General features: G+C 37.4%; 1 protein-coding gene across 4 annotated transcripts in view; it reads right to left on the bottom strand.

Annotated features, from left to right (window-relative positions):
• Positions 1–24,003, bottom strand: part of NCK1 (NCK adaptor protein 1) — an 85,461-nt gene that overhangs the window by 50,785 nt on the left and 10,673 nt on the right. Inside the window, exon 1 of one of the 4 annotated variants that reach the window (XM_019437388.2) lies at positions 22,329–22,512. The exons of the other annotated variants lie outside the window; for them this stretch is intronic. The gene's annotated coding sequence lies outside the window, so the exon portion shown is untranslated. Of the gene's footprint in view, positions 1–22,328; positions 22,513–24,003 lie in introns of those variants that run through there. 4 annotated transcript variants of the gene reach the window in all.

The raw sequence follows: 24,003 nt of genomic DNA on the forward strand, positions 1-24,003 counted from the left end.
GAAGTAATTTCGGTCGTACTTCAATCTGTTAGCAGGTTCATCTATTCAATTTTTTTTTTCTCTTTTACACTTCTTTTTCTTGAACACAGAAAGAGAAAAAATTCATTTTTATTTTCAATTTTTATTAAAAATATTTTTCTTTAATTTTTATTACTATATTTTTATTTTTGTGTAAATTTTTTCAAATTCTATTTTACTTCCATCATTTTGTTAGTCTACTTCAGTGTATTCAACTTTTCAAATTTTCAAACGACTTCCTTTTTTTTCTATTTTGTCCTTTTTTCTCTTTCTCGTTTCTTTTTCTTGAATACAGAAAAAAAATTCATTTTTATTTTTAATTTTTTAAAAAATATTTTTATTTTTTTCTACTACATTCTTCCCTTTGCGTACATTTTTTCAAATTCTATTTTACTCCCATCATCTCATTTTAGTGTACTTCAGTGTATTCATTTTTTCAGATTCTCAAATGACTTCCTTCCACCCCCCATTTTTCCCTCTAATCTGTCAAACCACTTTCAACACCCAGACCAAAACACACCTAGGATCTAGCATCATTTATTCGATTTCTGTGTGTGCGTGTGTGTTTTTAATATTTTAATTTTAATTAAAATTTTTCTACCTCATTAATTTCTTTTCTCCCTTCAAAATTACAAAAATGAAGGAATTCACCCCAAAAGAGCATGAAGAAATGACAGCCAGGGATTTAGCCAACAAAGATACAAGCAAGACGTCTGAACCAGAATTTGGAATCATGATAATAAGAATACGAGCTGGAGTCAAAAATAGATCAGAATTCTTTTCTGCAGAGATAAAAGAAGTAAAAAACAGAATGAAATTAAAAATGCGATAACTAAGCTGCAATCACGGGAAGAATGCAGCGGCGGCAAGGATGGATGAGGCAGAAGAGATAATCAGTGATACAGAGGACAAACTTATAGGGAATAATGAAGCAGAAAAGAAGAGGGAGATTAAGGCAAAGGAGCACGATTTAAGAATTAGAGAAATCAGTGACTCATTAAAAAGGAACATCAGAATCATAGGGGTCCCAGAAGAGGAAGAGAGAGAAACAGGGGTAGAAGGGTTATGTGAGCAAATCATAGCGGAAAACTTTCCTAACCTGGAGAAAGACACAGACATCAAAATCAAGGAAGCACAGAGGACCCTCATTAGATTCAACAAAAACCGACCATCAACAAGGCATATCATACTCAAATTCACAAAACACTCAGGCAAGGAGAGAATCAAGAAAGCAGCAAGGGAAAAAAAGTCCCTAACCTACAAGAGAAGATACATCAGGTTTGCAGCAGACCTATCCACAGAAACTTGGCAGGTCAGAAAGGAGTGGCAGGATGTATTTAGTGTGCTGAATCAGAAAAATATGCAGCCAAGAATTCTTAATCCAGCAAGGTTGTCATTCAGAATAGGAGGAAAGAGAAAAAGTTTCCCAGACAAACAAAAATTAAAGGGAGTCTGTGACCACTAAACCAGCCCTGCAAGAAATTTTAAGGGGGACTCTCTGAGGGGAGAAAAGATGAAAAAAAATATATATATATGTATATCGATATATATATCGATATACATATATATATATATCGATATATATATCGATATACATATATATATATCGATATACATATATATATATATCGATATATATACATATCAAAAGCAACAAAGATTACAAAGGACCAGAGAACACCACCAGAAACTCCAACTCTACAAGCATCATAACGGCAATAAATTCATCTTTCAGTACTCACTCTAAACATCAATGGACTCAATGCTCCAATCAAAAGACAAAGGGTAACAGAATGGATAAGAAAACAAGATCCATCTAGATGCTGTTTACAAGAGACCCACTTTAGACCTAAAGACACCTTCAGATTGAAAGTAAGGGGATGGAGAACCATCTATCATGCTAATGGTCAACAAAAGAAAGCTGGAGTAGCCATACTTATATCAGACAATCTAGACGTTAAATAAAGACTGCATCAAGAGATGCAGAAGGGCATTATATCATAATCAAGGGGTCTATCCACCAAGAAGACCTAACAATTGTACACATTTATGCGCCAAATGTGCGAGCACCCAAATATATAAATCAATTAATCACAAACATAAACTCATGGATAGTAATACCATAATAGTAGGAGACTTCAACACCCCACTCACAGCAGTGGACAGATCTAATGAAAAAATCCACAAGGAAACAATGGCTTGGAATGATACACTGGACCAGATGGACTTAACAGATATATTCAGAACATTTCATCCTAAAGCAGCAGAATGCACATTCTTCACGAGTACACATAAAACATTCTCCAGAGAAGAGCACATACTGGGACACAAATCAGCCCTAAGTAAGTACAAAAAGATCGAGATCATACTGTGCATATTTTCAGACCACAACACTAAGAAACTCGAAATCAACCAAAAGAAAAAAGTTGGAAAGGTAACAAATATTGGAGACTGAAGAACATCCTACTAAAGAATGAATGGGTTAACCAAGAATTTAAAGAGGAAATTAAAAAGTATATGGAAGTCAGTGAAAATGATAACACCACAACCTAAAACCTCTGGGACGCAGCAAAGGTGGTCATAAGAGGAAAGTATATAGCAATCCAGGCCTTCCTAAAGTAGGAAGAAAGATCTCAGATACACAACCTAACCTTACGCCTTAAGGAGCTGGGAAAAGAACAGCAAATAAAACCCAACACCAGCAGAAGACAGGAAATAATAAAGATTAGAGCAGAAATTAATGCTACCGAAACAAACAAACAAAAAAAAAAACCAACAGTAGAACAGATCAATGAAAACAGAAGCTGGTTCTTTGAAAGAATTAACAAAATTGATAAACCACTAGCCAGTTTGATCAAAAAAAAAAAAAAAAAAAGGACCCAAAAAAATAAAACCAAGAATGAAAGGAGATCACAACCAACACAGTAGAAATAAAAACAATAATAAGAGAGTATTATGAGCAATTATATGCCAATAAAATTGACAATCTGGAAGAAATGGACAAATTCCTAGAAACATATACACTACCAAAACTGAAAGAGGAAGAAAAAGAAAACTTGAACAGACCCATAACCAGTAAGGAAATCAAATTAATAATCAAAATCTCCCAAAAAACAAGAGTCCAGGGCCAGATGGCTTTCCAGGGGAATTCTACCAAATATTTAAGGAACAGTTAACACCTATTCTCTTGAAGCTGTTCCAAAAAATAGAAAGGGAAGGAAAACTTCCAAACTCTTTCTAGGAAGCCAGCATTACCTTGATTATAAAACCAGAGACCCCACTAAGAAGAACTATAGACCAATTTCCCTGATGAACATGGACACAAAAATCCTCAACAAGATATTAGCCAACCGGCTTCAACAATACATTAAAAAAATTATTCACCATGAGCAAGTGGGATTTATACCTGGAATGCAGGGCTATTTCAATATCCACAAAACAATTAATGTGATTCATCACATCAATAAAAGAAAGGACAAGAACCATATAATCCTCTCAATAGATGCAGAGAAAGCATTTGACAAAATACAGCATCCTTTCTTGATAAAAGCCCTCAAGAAAGTAGGGACAGAAGGAGCATACCTCGAGATCATAAAAGCCATATATGAACGACCCAGCGCTAATATCATCCTCAATGGGGAAAAACTGAGAGCTTTCCCCTTACGGTCAGGAACAAGACAGGGATGTCCATTCTCGCCACTGTTATTCAACACAGTATTGGAAGTCTTAGCCTCTGCAATCAGACAACACAAAGAAATAAAAGGCATCCAAATCAGCCAGGAGGAGGTCAAACTTTCACCCTTCGCAGATGACATGATACTCTATATGGAAAACCCTAAAGATTCCACCAAACAACTTCTAGAACTGATTCATGAATTCAGCAAAGTTGCAGAATACAAAATCAACGCACAGAAATCGGTTGCATTCCTATATGCCAAGAATGAAGCGACAGAAAGAGAAATCAAGGAATCGATCCCATTTACAGTTGCACAAAAAAACAGAAAATACCTAGGAATAAATCTAACCAAAGAGGTAAAAAATCTATACACTAAAAACTATAGAAAGCTTATGAAAGAAACTGAAGACGACACAAAAAAATGGAAAAAGATTCCATGCTCCTGGATAGGAAGAACAAATATTGTTAAAATGTCAATACTACCCAAAGCAATCTACATATTCAATGCTATCCCTATCAAAGTAACATCAGCATTCTTCAGAGCTAGAATAAATAATCCTAAAATTTGTATGGAACCAGAAAAGACCCCAACTAGCGAAAGTGATCTTGAAAAAGAAAACCAAAGCAGGAGGCATCACAATCCCAGACTTCAAGCTATACTACAAAGCTGTAATCATCAAGACAGTACGGTACTGGCATAAGAACAGACACTCAGATCAATGGAACAGAACAGAGAATCCAGAAATGGATCCACAAACATATGGCCAACTAATCTTTGACAAAGCAGGAAAGAATATCCAATGGAATAAAAACAGTCTCTTCAGCAAGGGGTGCTGGGAAAACTGGCAGCGACATGCAGAAGAATGCACCTGGACAACTTTCTTACACCAGACACAAAAACAAACTCAAAATGGATGAAAGATCTAAATATAAGACAGGAAGCCATCAAAATCCTCGAGAAGAAAGCAGGCAAAAACCTCTTTGACCTTGGCAGCAACTTCTTACTCAACATGTCTCCAGAGGCAAGGGAAACAAAAGCAAAAATGAACTATTGGGACCTCATCAAAATAAAAACCTTCTGCACAACGAAGGAAACAATTAGCAAAACTAAAAGGCAACCAACAGAATGGGAGAAGATATTTGCAAATGACATTATCAGATAAAGGGTTAGTATCCAAAATCTATAAAGAACTTATCAAACTCAATACCCAAAAAACAAATAATCCAGTGAAGAAATGGGCAAAAGACATGAATGGACACTTCTCCAAGGAAGACATCCAGATGGCCAACCAACACATGAAAAAATGCTCAACATCACTCATCATCAGGGAAATACAAATCAAAACCACAATGAGATACCACCTCACACCTGTCAGAATGGCTAACATTAACAACTCAGGCAACAACAGATGTCAGTGAGGATGCAGAGAAAGAGGATCTCTTTTGCATTGTTGGTGGGAATGCAAGCTGGTGCAGCCACTCTGGAAAATGGTATGGAGGTTCCTCAAAAAACTAAAAATAGAACTACCCTACGACCCAGCAATTGCACTACTAGGCATTTATCCACGGGATACAGGTGTGGTGTTTCGAAGGGACACATGCACCCCAATGTTTATAGCAGCACTATCAACAATAGCCAAAGTATGGAAAGACCCCAAATGTCCATCCACAGATGAATGGATAAAGAAGATGTGGTATACATATACAATGGAGTATTACTCGGCAATCAAAAAGGAATGAAATCTTGCCATTTCCAACTACGTGGATGGAACTGAAAGGTATTATGCTAAGTGAAATTAGAGAAAGACAAAAATCATGACTTCACTCATATGAGGACTTTAAGGAACAAAACAGATGAACGTAAGGGAAGAGAAACAAAAATAATATACAGGGAGGGGGACAAAACAAAAGAGACTCATAAATATGGAGAACGAACAGAGGGTTACTGGAGGGGTTGTGGGAGGGGAGATAGGCTAAATGGGTAAGGGGCACTAAGGAATCTACTCCTGAAATCATTTTTGCACTATATGCTAACTAATTTGGACGTAAACTTTAAAAAATAAAAAAATTAAATTAAAAAAAATTAAATTAAATTAAAATTTAAAAAAGCGTAAGAGGCACCTGGGTGGTCAGTCAGTTGAGCGTCCAACTTCGGCTCAGGTCATGATCTCACAGTTCATGAGTTCGAGCCCCACTCTACGCTTGCTGTTGTCAGCCAGAACCCACTCTGGATCCTCTGTCTCCCCCTCTCTTTGCCCCTCCCCTGCTCACGCTCTCTCTCTCTCTCAAAAATGAATAAACATTTTTTAAAAAGAGGAAAAAAGAAGACATAACTAAGTGGAAAAACATCCATGTTTATAGATTGGAAGACTTAAAACTGTTAAGATGTCAAGATGTCAAGATGTCAGTCAATACTATCCAAAGCAATCTAAAGATTCCATACAATTCCCAGAATTGCAAGAAAAAAATTAATCTTCAACCACTGCATGAGTCTCTAATTTTGTTATATTAAAAACTGATAGACAAGAAGTCAAAAAATAAATAAGGATATAGAATACTTGACTAGTAAAATGAGTTAAATCTAATCTGACAGCTGTATAGAGAATCTTTCAGCAAACAAAAAAATAAGGATATAATTATGTTCAAGCAAACTAAGAACACTTTCAAAAATTGATCATGCATTAAGAGTCACAAAGACACAAAATAATTTCAAAGAACTTATACCTAAGACTACTCTCCACCCATAATATAATATTGATATTGCCAATAAAACATTTTTAAATGTTTGGAAACTTAAAAAGGGACTCCTAAACAAACCAAAAACAAAAAAAGAAAACCACACTAGAAATGATAAAATAAGAACTGAGCAACAATAAAAGTACTACATTATCAAAATGTGTAATTCAACTCAAATTATAGCCTTCTTGTACATGTAACTAAACAGCATGAATGAATATGCTTAACTAAGACATTTTTAAAAAATATTTATTTTTGAGAGTGGAAAAGGGGCAGAGACGGGGACAGATGATCTGAAGCAGGTCCCCACTGACAGGAGAGAACCCAAGGTGGGGCTCGAACTCATGAACCGTGAGATCATGACCTGAGCTGAAGTCTGACGCCTAACCAACTGAACCACCCAGGCACCACTTAACTAATACATTTTAAATCAAGAAACGAGAAAAAGACAACTAAGTAAATCAAAAGAAAGCAGAAGTGTATTAGTCATGTTTTTTTTTTCTTTTCTATATTTATGATGGTCTGACATAGCAGGGTCCTTTGGACCCAGAGAGGGACTCTCCCTCCCAGGTTTACCTAATGCCTAGATGACAATTTGCCTGAGAGCACATTTCTGATACATAACCAAGTAATCCAAAGCCTATACCCCCTACCTATCATCTCCTTTCAAAAATTCTCACATACTAAACCTGTATTCCCACTGTTCTAACTCACCCTGGGGCCAGGTACTAGACAGCCAGAGACAAATCCTATCACCCAGAGCTATAAATTATTCAAATTATCCAAACCTCAACTTGCTCAGGCTTGCCTACCCTGCCTCATCCATTCCTTCCCGCTTAACCACAATAAAGGCTCTGGACATGCTTTCCCCTTGCTCCTTCTGCCTCCTGACCAACCTTGGTGCTTCTCCATGTGGCACCATGATGTGGCATGGAATGCTGTGTCTCCAGTTGCTAGGAAACTGAGAAAAACCTTCTTCCTTCTGACAGTCATTTCTATTCTGTGGGCCTTACTCTACCTGATTAAAACATCCTGGTTATATTTCAAGATAATCCCAGAGAAGGGAAGAATTTCTCAAACCTAAGAATCAAAAATTATTACCTAAAAGGAAATAAACATGGAAAAGATTGAAAAATGAGTACATTAAATCCTCTTCTTTCCTTCAAATAAGTTGAGAGACTTAATCTACACTGATTTTAAGTGCAGAGTTTAATAAGGGGTGCCTGGGTGGCTCAGTCAGTTAAACATCCGACTTCAGCTCAGGTCATCATCTCACAGTTTGTGAGCCCAAGCCCCATGTCAGGCTCTATGCTGACAGAGCAGAGCCTGGAGCCTGCTTGGAGTTCTGTGTCTCCCTCTTTCTCTGACTCTTCCCCACTCACACTCTCTCTCAAAAATAAATAAATATTTTTAAAAATAATTTTTTTAAAAACAGTATAGAGTTTAATAAGTCTTTTTCTGGAGGGGGGGGGGGTGATCAAACCATTTTATTGAGGAACTTTGGAGAAAGGTTCAAGGGGAGGAGGACAAGGAGATCGTTATGTCCCTGGCCCAGGCAGATCTTCCCAGCTTCGCAGTCGCTGAAAGATCTAATGAATCTTAATAAATGTACAAAATACATTCTGTGTTACATTTGTGTAACTTATACCACAATGAAGCTCTAAAACATTTTTATCGCTCAAAAAGTTCCCTTGTGCCCCTTTATAGTCAATCCTCTCCCCCTAGCAACTACTGATGGGCCTTCCGTCACTATAGTTTGCCTTTTCTTGAATTCCTTATAAATAAAGTCATACAAGTGACCATATTAAAATTTAAAACTCACGTTCCTCAGATCCTTGTTATCAAAAACATCAATTTACTTTTTGAAAAATATAATAAAAAAGCTTACTAAAACTGAAAAAATTCTAGTAGGATTAGGATCACTGCAAAATACACACAGCAACTTATCAGACATAAAGCTGATCAGGTGGCGTAATGGGGTTGGGACTCTAGCACTGTGGAAGGCAGCAGAATTTACACTTACTTAAATGATATTGCCTTCCCTATCCAAAGTGTCCCTCAACAGTACCTCTGCCCAGAACCATCATCCAATGGCTTCAAAATGCTTGCTTTATCAAAATCCATCTCAACATCACCCCAAACCAAAAGATCTATTTAATGGTGAAGCATATGACCATGGCATCCAGTGGTCCTACCACATATAACATCACCAAGAAACTGTCAGACTAATAAAATGATGGAATGGTATACTAAAAGTTCAGCTAAACAGTCACCTTGTTGGTCTCCTAGGATGCAGTATATGCACTGAACCATTAGCTATGGTGTTATATCCCTAATATCTAGGATACATAAGTCCAGAAACCAAGGGGCACAAGTTGGATCGACACTTTCCACCATCAATGCCAGTAACTCACTTGTGGAATCTGAGTTTCCCCTTCCCATGATTTACAACTTCTCATATATTAGAAGTCCTGAGGGTACTGCTTCCACCAGAGGACAGTGAGGGTTCCATTAAACTAAAAAGGTATGACCACTACTTGGTCATTTTGGGCTCCTCATGTTGATAGACTAGCAGGCAAAGGAAGGAAAAACTATACTAGCAATGATAACTGACTCCGATTGTCATTAGGAGTTGTACACAACTGGGGTAGGGAACAGTCTGTCTGAAACTCAGAATGTTTCCATACTTGGTATTACAGTAAACAGAATGTTGCAGCAACCATGGCTCAAAAAGGGTAAGGCAACTAAAGGCTCAAATCCCTCAAGAATGAAAGTCTAGAAGTCACAAGCAACTTAAAGTAGCTGAACTGCTAGCCTAGCATAAGGGAAATAGAGAATGGGTGGTGAAAGAAGGAAATTATGAATACTTATTCCTGCTTCAATAACAGATGCAGCAGCAGGCAGTACTAGCTTGCACCAGTAACCCTTCTTAAATTTCTGTTGAAGAGCCTGCAGTGAATTAGATCCAAGTAGATCTGAGCAGAGCAAGAAGTAGATTTGTGGTAATTTGCTAAACAGCAGTAGGAAACTAATACACTAGCATCAAAGGATAGGCCAACAGCAAGAGGTGGATTCTGTCAGAAAGCTCTTCTATTTCACCTTCATGCTGTCGGTCTCTCCTTTGATGCTAGCTCTAACAGTAGTCTCCTACTGCTGTGTAACAAATTGCCATATATTTAGTGGCTTAGAACACAAATTTGTTATCTTAAAGTTCTAAAGATAAGAATTTCAAAACAGGTTTCACAGAACTACAATCAAAGTCTGCATTCCTTCAGGAACTCTAGGAGAAAATGCATTCCTTGTCTATACCAAACTCTAGAAGCTGCCTATATTCCTTGGCTCTCAGCCACCTCATGACAAATCTCTGCTTCCATTATCATATCTCTTTCTTAGACTGACATTTTTGCCTCCCCCTTATAAAACAAAGCTCTTTGTGATTACACTGGGCCCACCCAGATAATTCAGGAAAATCTCACTATCTACAAAGTCTCTTTTGTGACATATTCACGGGTTTAGAGGATTAGGATATAGACATCTTTGGGAGATCATTATTCTGACCACCACACCTGTCATAAGCTCAGGCTAATGGTTCCAGGTAAGTTTTGACTTATTCCCCACACAGAACACACTGGGATTCGTTTGCTTTCTGCTCTGGGGCTCTTTTGAGGCCATGAAGTGAGACAGCACAAGGAACCAACCCACTTGGCTGGCTCTTGTGTGGAATCTTAAAGTGGTGAAGAGAAGGCAAAAGATTTTATACTACCCCAGGGCAACTGCCAACTAATGGAGAACAAAAGCAGGCAACAGTTTACTCCTGTCCATCCATGAGGAGACAATTTGAGAAGCACCTATATTCTCAGAAGTTCCCACTACAACTGAGCCCTAGTTGCCACAGCAGTGAGTAATTCAATAATACATTCTTGCACTAGCTTTCCTTCTTATTTACCCTGGTCCTTTATTCTTGTTCCCTAGGATCACCTGTCAAATAAATTACCTGCACATAACTCCTTGCTTTTAGACTACTTTAGGGGAGATGGTGGGGAGGAAAACTAGTGAACACAGTTAGGTAAAGAGTTTTAGACACATCGATGGGAAACACAATGATTTAATAAAATGAAAGCTATAGGGGCGCCTGGGTGGCTCAGTCGGTTGAGAGTCCAACTTTGGCTCAGGTCATGATCTCACTGTTCGTGAGTATGAGCCCCACGTCGGGCTCTGTGCTGACAGCTTGGAGCCTTGAGCCTGGAGCCTGGAGCCTGGAGCCTGCTTCGGATTCTGTGTCTCCTTCTCTCTCTGTTCCTCCCCTGCTTGTGCTCTGTCTCCCCTTCTCTCAAAAATAAAGATTTTTAAAAATTTAATTGATAAATAAATAAATGAAAGCTATATGCAAAGTAAGGGATCTAGTCTTGATACTATCATTCTAAAACGGAGTCAAATCTCTTCCCCAAATTTTATTTATCAATTGAAAAACAAATAGTTTAACTTCTATGATTATAGTTCATTTCACCTCCAATTTTTTTAATGATACAATGTACAGCATTAAGATTGCTTAAAGAGGACAAGAGAAAGACAGAGTTGTGAGATTATCACCAAAGAGGCCATCCAAGGAAATTTTTGAAATAAGCCAGTCAGAAGGTAATGTGGTTTGGATTTGAAAAGCAACAGAGAAACCAGAACCTTCATATACTGCTAGTGGGAATGTAAAATGGTACAGCCAATTTGGAAAACAGCTCAGCAGTTCCTCAAAGTCTAAACATAGTTAACCTTTAGCCTAGGAATTCCATTCCTAGTTATATGGCCAAGATAAATGAAAACATATATTCACATAAACACTTATAAAATGAAGTTGGACCCTTACCTTACACTATAAACAACAAGAACTCAAAATGCATCAAAGACACAAATAAGCTGCAAGCATAAATCTCTTAGAAGAAAACAAGGCAAAAGCATCACAACACTGAATTTGGCAGTAATTTCTTGGATCTGACTCCAAAAGAACAGGCAACAAAAAAAATAAACTGGACATCATCAAAATTATACTCTTTTGTGTATCATGTAATGGGAAATAATATTGCAAGTCATACATATGATAGGGGATTAATATCCAGAATACATAAAGAACTCTTATAACTCTACAGCAAAAAACCAAACAATCCAATTAAAAAATGGGCAAAGGACTTGAATAGGTATTCCTCCAAAGAAGATATACAAATGGCCAATAAGCACAAAACAGGATGTTCAACATCACTAATCATTAGGAAAATGCAAATCAAAACCATAATGAGGTAACATATTAGGACAACTATTTTCAAAACAGAGAAAATAAGGGTTGGAAGACATGGGCAAATTAGAACTCTTATGCACTGCTGGTAGGAATGCAAAATGGTGCAGTCACTGTGGAAAACAGTTTACCATTTCCCCAAAGTATCAAAAATAGAGTTATCATATGATCCAGCAAAAAAAAAAAAAAAAAAAAAAAATGAAAGCAGGGTCATGAGTAGATATTTACACACCCATATTCAGAATAGAATTATTCCTAATAGCAAAAAAGCAGAAGCAAACAAGTGTCTATCGATAGGTGAATGGGTAAATAAAATGTGATGCATACAATCAGTGGGATTTATCACTAGCCTTTTAAAAGAAGGAAATTTTGACACCTGCTATAATATGGATAAACTGTGATGACATTACATTAAGTTAAATAAGCCAATTATAAAAGGACAAATATTGGATGATTCTACTTATATAACGTTCCTAGAGTAGTCAAATACATAGAGACTGAAAATAGAATGTTGATTGCCAGGGCGGGTGCTGGAGGAATGAAAGAATGGGAATTTAGTGTTTAATGGATAGAATTTCATTGAAGATGAAAAAGTTCTGGAAATATATGGTCATAATGGTTGTACAACAGTGTGAATGTACTTTAAGCCACAGAACTATACACTTTATGTTATGTATATTCTACTACAATAAAAAAAATAAATGTTCATAGCAGTATTACTCATAATAGTAATAGTTTCTCCCATAAAAGGGAGAAACAACACAAATGTTCATCAACTGATAAGTAGATAGATAAAATGTGGTATATCCAGGGGTGCCCGGGTGGCTCAGTCAGTTAAGCATCTGACTCGGTTTCAGCTCAGGTTTTAGGAGTTCAAGCCCTACACTGGGCTCTGAGCTGAAAGTGAGGAGCCTGCTTGAGATTGTTTATCTCTCTCCCTCCCTCTCTCTCTGGCTCTCCCCCACTAGAGCTGTCTCTCTCTCAAAATAAATAAATAAACTTTAAAAAAGTGGTATATCTATACAATGGAATATTATTTAGCAATAACAAGGAATGAAGTTCTGATACATGTTTTAACATGGATGAATCTTAAAAACATTATGGTAAGTGACAGAAGCCAGTCACAAAGGACTACATATTGTATGATTCCATTTACATGAAATGTCCAGAATGAACAAATCCATAAAGACAGAAAGCAGATTAATGGTTGCCTAGGGCTGGGAGTAGGGGAAGCTAAAGAGTGATGACTAATAGGAATGTGGTTTCTTTAAGGTGTGATGCAAATGTTCTAAATTGTGGTGATGGTTGCAAAACTCTGAAAATACTAAAAGCCACTGAATCGTACACTTTAAATGGGTGAATTGTATCTCAAAAGAGCTTTTTTTTTCTTTTAAGCCAACAGACCAACAAGTGACTGAATGGAATTGTAAAATGAAGCAAAGGGATAAATAAAAGATAACTAAGAGAGGACAGAAACACCAGAGTTTAAATTCTTGCTCTGCCATTTATTATCTGTGTGACACTGAGCAAGTTACCTAAACTCTCTGAGCTTCAGTAACATCTACCTATGGGTGGCTATGAAAACTAAACAAAATAATACATAAAACACTTAGTATAGTAACTGCTATATGGCTGTCCTTCCCTCCCTTATCCTCCTACCTAATGCTAAAAATTCCACCACCAATTGTATGGATATAAATTCAATGATACTTATTATGTGAATTTTACAATTAGGAAGCCATGTCTCCCCTGGGTAGCAAATAACCTAAAAGTCACCAATTATATTTTAATGGCAAAGCTATTTTATTTTATTTTAATTCCAATATTGTTAACATATAGTATAATATTAATTTCAGGCATACAATATAGTGTTTCAACAATTCCATACATCACCCAGTGCTCATTACAAGTGCACTCCTTAATCCCCATCACCTATTTCACGGATCCCCCTACTCACCTCCCTTCTGTTAACCATCAGTATGTTCTCTATAGTTAAGAGTCTGTTTCTTGGCTTGTCTATTTTTTTTCCCTTGCTCTGTTTTTTTTTTTTTGTTTGTTTGTTTATTTATTTTTGAGAGAAAGAGAGAGCACAAGTGGGAGAAGGGCAGAGAGAGGAGACACAGAATCCAAGGAAGGCTCCAGGCTCTGAGCTGTCAGCACAGAGCCCAAGGGACTCGAACTCATGAACCATGAGATCATACCTGAGCCAAAGTCAGATGCTTAACCAACCGAGTCACCCAGGCTTCCCTCATTTGTTTTGGTTCTTAAATTCTACATGTAAGTGAAATCATCTGGTATTTATCTTTCTCTGACTTTTTTCACTTTGCATTAATGCTTTCTAGCTCCATCCATGTCATTGCAAATGGCAAGATTTCCTTCTTTGTAATGGCTGAATAAAATATTCTATTGTATCTATATACCACATCTTTATCCATTCATCAGCCAATGGACGCTTACATGACAAAGCAATTCTCAACTGCTAATTCACAGCAAGTTAAAACCCAATGCAAAGGAAAGATAAATTTAAACAGCTCTTTTCACCAATTATCTCTCAACTTCTTTATGTCTCCCCTTGTGTCTTCTTTCTTTACCTATTTGCCTTCTACCTTATCCTTTATTCCAAAGTTTTATTCTTAGACTGCTACTGATCATGAGAAAGGCAACATCTTACTTTTTTCCATTATAATAGATGTTAAGATATGAATATATTTCATATATAATGACTGATGATACAAGATATGATATAGTACCAAACTCTAATCAGCTAACCCACCCAAGTACCCTAAACAAAAAGATGAACAAACTTTAAAAGATGAGAATAAAAAGGAATGCAAGAAAGCTTCCATTTTCCCTTGTGTTAATGACTCTCATACTTGTTCAGCTGGAGATAGAATCCTGCAACAATTGGAATTTCTCCATACTATCCACAAGTGAAGTTCCACCACCAAAAAGAGTCAGATGCTTTAAGCTGGTATTAGTGCAATCTGACATATTAAACTATGCTTCCAATTTAAATATACTCTACTCTTTATTTAAATATACCTCCATTTAAATGTTAAATAATAATTTATTCAAACTATCTTAAAGGACAATGACTTTCCAAGGGGCATGTGCATTATAAATGCTTCCAGAATAAGACTGAATAAACCGATATGGTTAAGAAAAATAACCATTGTGATGACACAATTCCTACTAAAAACATTTCAACAAAAGTTCTTAAGTGGTATCTCTATATAAACTTTTAGTACAATTTTAACTTACTATAACATTTAAGAATATAACTCTAAAGTTGCTACAGAAGACCAGTACTTTTTTCTCCCTCTGCAAACTCCTTAATGCTCCTTAATCCCTAACTGTACTGTCCCATTGTATTTTACTTCAAAATGTTTATTGGATATGGTGCATGAATTTAAGTATATTAAGTGTTTTTAATACAATATATTAATAATCCTCACAACAATCTTAAGAAGCAGGTATTAATATCACCATTTTATAACCTTAATGAAAGGTTAATGAAGGTTCTAACACTTTAGAACCTTCAAATACATATCACAAGGAATAGCCATACTAGAAGCACCCAAGCTAACCATCACTCTTTCCTAAAACTCTTTTCTGGTTTCCTTAACCCTATACTAAATTGGTTCTCTTCCTCCTCTCCACCTACTCCTCCTGGTCTCTATTTGTGGCTCCTCTTTTTTCTCCCCTTGAGTCATTTGCTCTTCTCAATGTATACCCTCCCTCCCAACAGATCTTCTAGTGTGTGTGTGTGTGTGTGTGTGTGTGTGTGTGTGTGTGTGCGCGCGCGCGCGCAGAACGGGCAAGCATGAAGGGGGGGGAGGGTGGAAAAACGGGGAGGGGGAGGTTGAGAGAGACTCTCAAGCAGGCTTCACGCTTAGTGCAGAGCCTGACACAGGCTCAATCCCACAACCCTGGGATCATGATCTGAGCCAAAACCAAGAGTCAGACGCTTAACTGATTAAGCCACCCAGGTGCCCCAGATCATCCATTTTTATGGCTTCATCTTATCACTATTGGCCTGTTGACTCCCAGGTCTGTAATTCCAATTGTGTTCTCTAATCCAAACTACTATTCCTCAACATTTCTTCTTTCAATACCTCAAATTCAACATGCAACAATCCTAACCAGTTATAATCTCCAAAAAGCCAACTCTTCTAACCTTCTTACTCACATCTGGTAATCACAAAGCATCATCATCCCATTCACCCAGACTCCCCCCCTTAAGTCACACAGCAATTTCTGTTGTGTTTTCCTTTGAAATGTCCCTCATTCATCCTTTTTGGTTCCACTGATACAGACTCCACTAAAACCCAAGTCCTCAGCAATTCATCTAAATTATCATGAGCTCTTCGTTATTATTCACTCTGGTCTCTCTACTTTGGTTTGTGTATAATAAATAGTCTTTCATTCATACAACACACTTATGAAATGACTAGCATATGCTAAGTACTAGCATATGCTAATGACTAGCATATGAAATGACTAGCATATGCTAAGCATATGCTGGGCAGCAGAAATTGAACAGTGAGAAAAAAAGACATCTCTTTCTAGCAGAGGACACAGGAAAAGCAAACAAAATGTTCACATAAAAAATTATAGATTGTGACAAATGCTATGATACATACAAACACATTGCTTTCGTAAGGGACAGAACTAGAAGGGCTACTTCAGAAATTTAGTTAGAGATGGAATTTAGCTGACATTTTAAGATGAAAAGGAGAGAGTCATGTAAATATTTAGAGTTCTCTAAGCAAAGGAAACCACAAAACACATAGGTTCTAGGAGGGAAAAAGCCTGGCGTGTTTTGAGAAATGACCTAGTCTAATGTGGCTTGAGAATAATAAAGGAAAAAGTGATACAAAGTAAGGATGAAACAGACATAGGCCAGTTTTGTTCTATGCATTAAAAAAAGTCCTTAGGGGTACCTAGGTGGCTCCCTCAGTCAGCTAAGTATCCGACTCTTGGTTTCGGCTCGGGTCATGATCTCACACAATTCGTGAGTTCAAGCCCCACATCAGGCTTTGTGCTGACAGTGCGTTGCCTGCTTGGGATTCTCTCCCTCTCTCTCTGCCCCTTCCCTACTCACTCCTTCTGTCTCTCTCAAAAATGAACCTTAAAAATAAATTTTTTAAATAAAGTTCTTAAACAGTTTTAAGCAAGAAGTTCTAATCTAGTATACACTGTGACAGAGACTGCTAGTGCTCATTAAGATCTGTGTTCTCCTTTCCTTCATTAGCACATTGCTATACTACATTTCCCAGTCACCCCTGTAGTTAGGTGGGATCATGTGACTCAGTTCTGACTAATGGAATCTGGGTGAAAGTGATACATGCCACTTCCAATATGGGGACTAAAAGCTTCTTCTATACTCCCTTCTCTTTTCAAAACAACCCCAAAAGCCACATGGTGGTAACAGTGATGACTTAAAAAGATATAGGAGCCTCTTTCCCTGAATGACTGCATGGAACAGAGGTATCCCAACTCCTACTCCATTACACATATACACTAGACTGTAATGTGAGAAAGTAATAGAAACCTCCACTGTGTTAAGCCACAAAGATTTGTTGCTCACTAGGGCTGTTAGCATACCATGACTAATACAGAAATCTTAAAAACATTTCTCTGCCTGCTCTATCAAGAATGAGTTAAAAGGAAAGAAAAACCACAACTGATACATTTCTGTCAAGACTCAACAACCACCCAATGAAAAAACAAAGAACTTAAGACATTTCTCCAAAGATATATAAATGGCCAATAAACATAGTACAGGATGCTCAACACTGCTTATCATTAGGAAAATGCAAACAGAAACCACAATGAGCTAAAACCCTATACCCATTAAGATGGTTACTATCAGAAAAAAGAAAGAAAGAAAGAAAATAACAAGGGATTGGTAAGGATTTGGAGAAATTGGAATCTTTGGGCACTGTTGATGGAAATGTAAAGTGTGCACTGTTGGTGGGAATGTAAAATGGTAGAGATCTTTCCTACAGATATAAATTTGTAAAGCATCCACCTATTGATACTACTTAAAAGTCACAGGACTGAGTATAAGAGGGAAGTAACTCCAGAACAAAGTTCTAAAATGCCAATATAAAAAACTAAGCAAATGAAAGATATCATTTATTCAACTCCAAATTCCTTGCAAATTTCCTAAATTAAATATGCAGACATCAGGTATTCTATTAATTTCACTGTCATACAGCTACCAATGCCTTCTTACCTGGTACAATCTGGACTTACTGCTCTTTTATTAGATAATCAGCATTCAGGGAATCCTCTTTACTATCACCTTAGGATTCCCTTTGTCTCTCTAAATCTGATTTCCTGTTTCCTGTATCTTTCACCTTCTCTTTTATGGAGGTTTTCTCCTTCCTTTTGGTGGGTAGAACAAATCACACATTAGCTTTCTGAGAAAGGAAGTAGGGAAGAGAAATTTGTGGAGACCTTGCATGTCTGAAAATGTCTACACTCTAAACTTATGCTTAATTTGACTGGGAAAACAATTCTAACTTGGAAATCATTTCCTCAGATTTTGAGAGCACTGCTCACTACCTTCTGGCTTGTGAGTGTGCAGTTGAGAATACTGAATCTTTGTAATGACTCATTTCCCCTACCTCTGGATGTTCTTTGTTCTATGTATTTCAAACTTTCATGAGGACATACCTCAGTGTCTATGTGTACTAGCTAGTTATTGCTCCTGGCTTCAAACCTAGTTCTCTACTCTGTAATGTTGGGAGGCTGGAACCCTATAAATCACATATCTCTTTTGCTAGCTGACTCCCTATCAGACTCTGTATTCTCCATACAAGAAAGACACTAGAAGACTAAAGGAGGGAACAAGGAGATACTCCTTCAGGTCAGCATCAACCAACAACCATCAACCAACAAACTTCACTCTGGCAACAGCAATGATTCCAGCAGCAGCAACTGGCTCCAGTTAGCAATTTTTTTTTGCTTTTGTGCTTTTCCTGCCATTCACAGACCACCCTAAAATACCTTTACTTTCTGAACAGGTAGCAACTCCTCAGAAGTTTCAGTTTCGGCTCCTCCGGACCACTCTTCATGCTTCTAAATCCCAAGATCTTCTTCCAGCCCTAGAAGCTAGTAATTTACTTCTTATAGTTACTATCTGTATGATACCTGAGTATTCCTTTAGTGTCTTTTCAGTTCTCCAGTTATCTAGTGTATTGGTTTTTGAGGGCTGCTATAACAAAGAAACACAAACTAGGCTGGCTTACACAAATATCCATCTCACAGTTGTGGAGGCCAGAAGTCCAAAATCAAGGTACTGGCGATGTTCTAGGTAACTAGGTAAGGATCTGTTCTAGGACTCTCTCCTAGCTTGTGGTAGCCTCAAGCATTCCTTGGCCTGTAGATGGCCATGTTCTCTCTATGCCTGTCTTCATCCAAATTTGTCTAAATTCCTCCACTGTTATTAAAGAATGCCAATCATATTGCATTAGGGCACACTCCACTCACCTCATTTTAACTTGATTTACCTCTGTAAAGTCTGTATTTCCAAATAAGGTCACACTCTGGGATGCTGAAGGACTAGGACTTCAACATATCTTTTTGAGGTGACACTATTCAACCCATAATATAGCTAAACAACTCTTTATATTAAATTCTGTTATAAGTAATGTGGTCTCCATTTTCCTGACTAGTCCCAGATTCAAGGTATACATTTATTTTCATCCATTTTCCTGAGTACCAAAAGGCCTCTCAATTTGTAAAATGGGGTTCCTCAACTCTGGGGATTTTTCTTCATTATTTCACTGATAATTTTTCTCCACTCTTTTCTCACTGGCATTTCTGTTATACAGAAATTCACCTCCTGGACTGACCTTTTATCTTTTTATAACCTATTTTCCATATTTTCCTCTATTTTATTAAAGATCTCTCTTTCAACTTCTTCTCCTGTTTTTTCTTACTATTATGCTCTAATTTTAAAGAATTATTTTTTGTTCTGACTGTTGCAAAAAAAATTTTTTTCCAATTGATCTCATGTTAAAAGCTTACTTCATGCACCTGGTGATCCTTGATTGTCTGCTCATATTTAAAACTAGGGCCCTAGAGGCAGCCTGGCTGGCTCAGTCAGTAGAGCATGTGACTTTTGATCTCAGGATGGTGAGTTTGAGCCCTATGTTTAGCATAGAAATCACTTTAAAAGAAATGAATAAGTGAATAAGTGAAATAAATGAAATAAATGAAATAAATAAATAAATAAATAAAGGTCCTGGGCTGGAATGGTTGCAAGCAGAGATCATCATTCAGGTCATCATGATCTAAAGCCAAAAATCAAAACAAAACCAAGTAAAAATTTGCTTGGGTTGAGTGAATTATAATTATTAAAAGTTAATAATGGGTTCTTTCCATCATTTTAGAACCTGTGGAGGCCTGCTGGGAACAGGACTCCTAAAACGACAAATATATCTGGAAGGCTGTGGTCTAAGGCCATTTTTGCTGGCCATAAGCAGGTTCTCTGAAATCAGAGGGAACACACAGCTCTTCTTAAAATTGAAGGTGTTTATGCTCAAGATGAAACTGAGTTCTATCTAGGCAAGAGATGTGCTTAATGTACAAAGCAAAAAACACAGTGACTCTTAATGGCAAACTGAACAAAACCAGAGTAATCTGTGGAAAAATAACGTGCTCACAGCAACACTGGCATGGTTCATGCCAAATTCTGAAGCAACCTTCCTGCTAAAGCCATTGGCCACAGGATCCAAATGATACTATACCCCTCAAGCATTTACATTTACTGAAAAATAAAGGTGTAGATTTGTTCTCGTTTAAAGAAAAAAAAGAGTAAATATGGAAAATGAACCAGACCACAAAAATGTCTAACAGAGCCTCTGTGCCAAGACTACTGAAGAAGAGCTGAATAAGTCTTTCAATCTTGAACCTTCAGTTTCAAAATTCTCTTACATGGATCTAGACAAGGAACTGGAGTTTAAAAATGATGTGACTGGGGCAGCTGGGTGGCTCAGTCGGGCATCCAACTCTTGATTTCGGCTCAGGTCATGATCTCATGGTTCATGAGACTGAGCCCTGCATGAGAGTCCATGCTGACAGTGAATCCCTGCTTGGGATTCTCTCTCTACCCCTCCCCCACTTACAAGTACATTCTCTCTCCCCCAAAATAAATAAACTTAAAAAAAAATAATCTGACTGATGACAAGGAGTTTGATATCCCTTACAGCTGATACTCCTCCAACATTGGAAAGCATAATCAGTAAGACTGATGATGAAGAGGAGTCTTTTATTCTTGAGGATCTTACATTGTTAAACATTGATACTACTGATTCTCACTCCTATGATACTTCATCTGTAGCAAGTTCAGATAGTGGTGACAAGACAAACTTAAAAATGAAGAAGAAATTACCTGATTCTTTTTCACTCCTTGGATTAGGCAACATTCACTACTGAAAGGAATTTCTGCCCAGATAGGGTCTGTAGCTAACAAAGTAGATGCGGGCTTGCCTACAGCAATTAGTGTCCAATCTAATAGCAGCACATCTCATGAATTGGCTTAATATGTGATCAGAATCAAGCTTTGCAACTAGGAAGCACTAGTGTTTTAGGACAGTATGGAACCATCTCTGCCCTCAGTATCAACAACGATTACTCAAGACTTCTCTGTGGCTTTGCTAAAGGACCTACCATGATGTGGGATTTGGCCAATGGAAAACTTCTAAGATCAGTAACAGATGTTCATCCTCCAGGAATAGTAATATTGCATATTAAGTTTATAGATGATCCAACTCTTGCAATCTATAATGACAGCAGAGGCTGTTTTTGCATTGACATTAAAGAGCAATGGGAAAAAGAACATGTGAGTCTAGGTGTCTTTTAAGTGGTTCCAAGGGTGAAGTTTGCTGTATTGAGCCTCTCCATTCTAAGCCTAAGTTGAAAGATCCAGCTCATCACACAGTTTTTTCCTTATCGGCCATGGCATTCTTTTCTTAAAAAATTTTTTTAATGTTTATTTACTTTTGAAAGAGAGCACAAGCAGGGAGGGGCAGAGAAAGAGGGAGACACAGAATGCAAAGCAGTCTCCAGGCTCTAAGCAGTCAGCACAGAGCCCGACACAGGGCTCGAACTTTCAAACCATGTGATCATGACCTGAGCTGAAGTTGGACGTTCAACTGACTAAGCCACCCATGTGCCCCATGGCCATGGCATTCTTAACAAAGATACTGGTCACTGGATTGAAACAATCCCTGAAAGTGTGGATGACTTTTCCTTATGGATGGATGTATTCTTCCAGTGTTCCATAGCTGGCCTGGCATTTTGTGGCAGTGCATAATTATGTGAATCCCATGCTTGCCTTCTGCAGAGGAGATGTTGTTCATTTTCTATTGGTTAAGAGATGAAACTGGAGCAAGATATGTTACTAATAAGCAAAAAAAATCTTCACCTATACTATGATTTCATCAACCTTACTTGGATAAATTCATGCACAGCTGTACCCCTGAACAGACAAGTTGAACAGACAAGTTGATTGACCAGCAGACTTAAGAGGAATTGGAAACAGTGGAGATCTCAAAAGTTCAGTTGGTCTGTTAACAGCAGCCATTTCAAATCACCAGCTACCACAGGAAATGTCAGCCAGGCACTGGCTTTGGTTGGAGAAGGCTTGTTATCAATCTACCAGTAGCTATGGTGGTCAAATCTTTCATTTGGAGACAAAATCTGTTTATGTGATGATAAGCTGGAGAGACTGGGTCATCTCCTGAAACAAGACTGTCTTACAGAAGTCTTAAGCTCTTGCATGGTCTTTCTGTGAAGGAAAACGAAAAGAGTTGTGGGATTATCAGGGGATACCAGTAAGTGAAAGGCTATTGTTCCAGATCAGATGGTAGAAATCTATACCACTATGTAGAATGAGCTCTGAAAAAGTGTCCAGACCAGGGAAAAATCTAAGTGATGGAGCAGCATTTTCAGGACAGGATGCCTGTCATAGTTGATTACTGCTTGCTACTACAGCGGAAGGATCGTTTATTTAGCCAGATGTAAGACAAATAGAATTCAGGGGTCAAGGAGTGTTTTTGGAGTGCTTGAGTCATGTATTTTAAGTGATAAATTGGCAGGGATGACCCCCCCAGGTAATGAAAGATTTGATTGTTAACTTCCAAGATAAAAAATTCATGGAAAATGCAGAAGTCCTCATTGTACATATGGGTATCACCAGCCTAGATATTCAGCAGGTGTTTAAGAGAAAATTTATTAATATATGGAACATCATTCCTTTATTGATTATACTTACCTGACTGATTTGGCCTCACTTGCCTTCCATCAACCCCAATTATTTACTGAGAACTTCTGGTAAGATGTTTCTTAAACTTGTCTTTGTCAATGTATTTCTTAGGACTGTTCTTTAATTAAAGCTAGATTATGAACTCTTACAAATCATGAGTCTTCTACTTCTTTGACATCCCACAGAGCATTTAGCATAAAGTTTACATTTGGTACTTGTTCAATATGTTTATTATATGTATATATATGTGTATATATAGTAAAGTAAAATAAAATAATAGTAAGACCCTAAAAGCTGATTGTGAATTACTTACAGTTTTTCTTCTGGGGCTAGTTAAAAGAAGCATCCTGTAAGTTCCTACCTGATAGCCAGAATTCTGGGAGCCAAAAAGGAGAAGAGGCCTTAATAAGGGTCCCAACATTGAGTACATTTACTTCAGGTAATTCAGGTGTTTTCCATGGGACACCTCATCTTCAATTATGTCTAGTGCCCACCCCTCTCTCAGAGACACTATTTTGTCCTTTACAGAGGATAAATCTTCAATCTCCTGCTGAAGCAGGAAGAGGACAGGCACTTAGCTATACAAACTGATGAAGCGATCTAGGTTTAAGCAGCTTTTTTTCCTTTTTTTGGTAATACCTTACTGAGATATAACTCACATACTACACAATAACCCATTTAAAGTGTACAATTTAATGGTTTTTAATATATTCAGAGTTGTGCAACCATCAACACAATAAATTTTAGAACATTTTTACCCCACCAAAAAGAAACCCATACACTTGAGCAGTCGCACAAAACACTACTTAGCAATCAAGTGGAACCTGGAAATGAATTTGCATTTATAATAATCCTTATAATAATCCTTTGATTAGGTATCATCCCGTATTACAGAGGAGAAAAAAATGAGGCTTATAGAGGTCTAACCCCAAACAAACAGTGATGAAGCCTACAGTGGAATTTAGGCTGACTCCAGAATCTCTAAATTAGAAAATAAGATGTAGAATATGA

Source organism: Panthera pardus, unplaced genomic scaffold (genome assembly GCF_024362965.1).
Source record: "Panthera pardus isolate Hobbes unplaced genomic scaffold, ASM2436296v1 HiC_scaffold_16, whole genome shotgun sequence".
Taxonomy (NCBI): Eukaryota; Metazoa; Chordata; class Mammalia; order Carnivora; family Felidae; genus Panthera; species Panthera pardus.